Source organism: Acomys minous (assembly GCF_964271855.1).
Source record: "Acomys minous genome assembly, chromosome: 4".
Classification (NCBI taxonomy): domain Eukaryota; kingdom Metazoa; phylum Chordata; class Mammalia; order Rodentia; family Muridae; genus Acomys; species Acomys minous.
Window position 1 is genome coordinate 1,441,210 of NC_140486.1, and position 4,208 is coordinate 1,445,417.

General features: G+C 39.5%; 1 pseudogene across 1 annotated transcript; it reads left to right on the forward strand.

Moving 5' to 3' along the window:
- The first annotated feature begins 879 nt into the window (after positions 1 to 879).
- Positions 880 to 1,984, forward strand: LOC311596052 (archaemetzincin-2-like; annotated as a pseudogene). Its single transcript has one exon. The product of its transcript is annotated as an archaemetzincin-2-like (transcript).
- Positions 1,985 to 4,208: the final 2,224 nt, after the last annotated feature.

A 4,208-nucleotide genomic window follows, 5' to 3' on the forward strand; every position in this document is an offset into this window, starting at 1 on the left:
TAACTCACCAAATTCAAACACGATGACTTTAACTAATGACACAATTAGGTCCATTACCAAGACAAATTACGTGCTTCTGACAGTGTGCTATATTTTAGATACTAAAAAGAGATTTCACCAAAAAGAAACAAGTTGAATAATGCAGTGTCTCATTGACTTATTTTTTTTTACAAGATCTAATTAAATATCCATGAAGCATGAAAATATCATGTCCAATACTTCAGCCCTCAGTGAAGTCAAGTATGCTTTGTCTAATTGCCTAGTTTAGATAAGATGGTTTATTGTGGCATAAGTAGATGCCTGGCTGTCTCACTGTCCTGAGATACAGGCTTTATTATGCAAAAATCTAGAAATGCCATTTTTATGCTATGGTTCTCCACTTTGGTGTGTCATGAACAACTGTATGCAAAGTGTGAAATAAACATGTTAGGAGCATGATGTGCATGACGGTGAATAATACAAGTTGCACGGATGAGAACCTCCATAGAAACACGCACACACTTATTACTAAGGCCGTCCTGCTTCTTACTCAGATTCATCTCTTTCGATTTCCTTAATTGGTTTTAATTTCTGGACCGAGTCTTGAAGCTCATAGTGAAAAATCTTTTCACTGGATGTAAATATCAGTGAGTATAAATGCCCATTAAAATTATGCCTATTTTGAGGACTGCCATGGGAGCAGAAGGGCTGCCAAAGGTCCTGCCCGGGGTAAAGGCGCCTTCCACAACCCTTTGCCAGATATGTCTGTCATTAGAAAAACCTAAGTGGGAAGCAGCAGCTGGAGGTTTCTCTTTTATAATGCCTCGTGGTGAAACACCTGCTCGACCCGGTCAGTGGAAGGATGGAAGCACCACACAGGGACTCGATACGAATGGGAAAGTCCTGTCACTGTGAGTCTGGCATCTCAGAGATGCAGATACTACGGCACTCTGAACACACGCTAAAAACAGCTCTCATCTCAAATAACCCAGTGCTTGCGTCACAGTATGAGAAATTGAATGCTGGCGAACGACGTTTACTGAACGAAGCCCTCCATCCATCCAGTAACCTGTTTGGACCCATTCCTGTGCATTCACAGTCAGACTGGATCACCTCCCACCCTGAGGCTCCCCAAGACTTCGAACAGTTTTTTCAGGAATCCCTCCAGGAAGGTGCCGTGTCCAGAGAAACACGTTATCTACATACAGTCCGTTGGCTCGCTAGGCAACACCAGAGTTATCTATCAGTGAAGAGTATGTTAAATGGCTCAAGGGCTACTGTGAAGCATTTTCCTACGGATTGATGGTAAAGTTCTTAGACCCAATTCCAGTCTCTGCAACAAAGTGTTCCTTTAGAGTGAACGAGCACACACAAAACCTACAGATTCACGCAGGGTATATCCTGGCATTCTTGAAAACGAAGAAACCCACAGATGCCTTCTGCATCGTGGGGATTACCATGATTGATCTCTACCCACGGGACTCTTTGGACAGGCCTCTTTGACAGGCGGTGTGGGGGTATTCAGCTTTGCCAGGTGTGGCAAGAATTTCTATAGCTCAAGATACGAAGGCAGAGCGAAGACTCCACAATGAACATCTTCCAGTGACTATTCCATCGTTGCTAACTATTACAAACCTGAAATCACTAGTATTCTGCGGCGATCGTGTAGGACTTTAATCCATGAGATCGGACACGTATTTGGACTGCGACACTGCCAGTGGCTTGCGTGCTTAATGCAAGGCTCCAATCACTTGGAGGAATCTGAGCTACGTCCTCTAAACCTTTGTCCTATCTGCTTACACAAGCTGCAGTGTGCTATTGGCTTCAATATTGTGGAGAGATACTTAGCACTGCTGAGGTGGATTGACGACGAGCCTAGGGATGCTTCAAGGGCACCTCCGAAAAATAGTTCTGATCATGTGAACTTGCAGAAACCTAACCTGTGGAAGCCTTTACTGATCAGAGAGAATGGATAGTAAGATGCATTGCTGTTCTCGAAAAATAAGGACTTTCAGACAGGAGTCAGGGAGGGGAAGACTGGCCTAGGTGTTTGTGGCTTAGAGGCTTCCCTGGAACAAGCCATCTACTGAGTACGCTGAGACCGGCTAACAGGCTAGAACTTCTCTGAAGGCCCCGCACCGGAACCCAGTTCTCTAAGAAGACAGAACCCTCTCTGCCCTTCTCTCCTGTCTCACTTGCTGGTGTGTGGCAGTAAGCACATCATTTCCATGCTTCCAATAGGATTAGGAGAAGCCAGAGGGTAAATAAATAAACACTTTAAAAAAATTATGCCTACTTTAAGGTGATTAGTTTTGTGTTTTTAGCATTTAACATCTCACTTATTATAATATATATGAATATATAAAATATAAAGGTATCTATAAACATACATTATATAATGATATTCCACAACATGTGCAGTGTATTTTATATAACATAATGAATATTGATAACTATAATAGATTATTATTACATATTGGTATGAATAGGCATGCATTTGTGAAGATTACATGTCAACAATTACATATTATTCACACTATACATGTATAGGTTTATCTAAATTTATAGCAGAAATGAAATTAAAATAAATTTCTTTACTGTAGCTTTGTAAGAGGTCCATTTTTAACAATAAAGTACATGACACATTCATGAGAGGGCTTCATGAGTTAGTGGAAAGAAGCCAAGACTCACAAATGAAGTAGATTGCAGCCAAATTCTCTTAGGTGGTTTCTGTTTTCTTCTCTCCTAGATGGAGTACACATTGCATGGGGATGAGTTTTCTGCTGTTGTCTGTTACAGGCTGGAGGCAGTAAGTCCTTTCGGAAGCTCTGGAAGCATTTGTCTATTTATTTACTTCTTCAGCAGTCCTAAGTACCATACTGGCTTCTACGTGTTTGCCCCTTTTAATCTTGATATTATCTCTTATTTGGTTCTTACTGAGAAGTTGATATTCTCCTTTTATAAGGTTTGGCACACTGCTACTTCAGTGAAAGCAGCTGAGTGGACAGGCTGAGATCAAGCAGGCAGAAGCCTTTCCAGTAAATATTAGAAGCTTAGACTGGGTGGTGTAGATGGTGGGCAAGTTTGCAACTGTGAAAGCACATGTGCATGTATGCTTGCATACTTGCATGTGTGTGCATGTGTGTGCATTCATGAGTGTGTATATGAAAGAGAGATAAAAAAGGAGAGAGAGAGAGAGAGAGAGAGAGAGAGAGAGAGAGAGAGAGAGAGAGAGAGAGATATGACAAAGTTGCCTGCTTTCTCAATTCATTGCCTAGTCTGTACTAAGCCTCAGTTAATTATTATTGCATGTAACTAGTTACTAAAACTCTTACTCATTTTTCTTTTCCTCCATTAGTTCTGATTACAACTGAGCATCTTTGAGATCATTCATTTGTTGAACCAACCAAGTCACTTTTATTTCCCCATTTTTCATATTTTCCTAGAACACTTCATAACTGTAATTTATCAATCATTAAAATGTATAAAACTATTGGCTTTCTTGACTGTCTACCCTATTAAACTTTTTTATTATATATCATTTACATATGCATTTATATTATTAAACAACATATATAATAAACTACGTACAGCAAGAAAAACCATGAAACAATCAAGAATTATATAAAGGTTACATTCATAATATTTTGGCTATTTGTATTTGGCAACCTTGAAGAAAACATCTTTCCTATCTTGGTGAGTCTAAAATTCTGAGTGTAAAGCAATGTCTATAGCATCTCATCTTTGTCAACTTAAAACATCTGTCTAGATCTGAAAACATCTTAACCCCTAAGCAACTAACTGTTCTAATTCTCTCAGGTAATTAGTCCTACTTAACTCTTAAACCTTAAAATCCAACATTCTTTTTGATGTTGTGTGCCCCAACACGTCATACGTTGTGCCACATTGAAATAATAACCTGTCTACAGTGAAATTTTTTAGTATCACTATTTGAACTATTAAATGAATCTCAGCTGATAGAAAACCTGAAGGAGAAACAGATTAAACTTAATCCCACTATGACTACAAGGTGTTAAGTGGCAAAACATGAGATAAATGTTCTCAGCACAGGAGTAATGTTTGTTTAAATGCCTTGCTACAGTTGTAAATCTGTGTGATAAAACGATGGTTGTTCTTTTGAGCTTAAATTTGCCTTAGTTCAAAGCTGTACTTTGCATGTACCCCAGGGACTGAGATTATGCAGATGGGTGGAGGCTGGAAAAAATCTC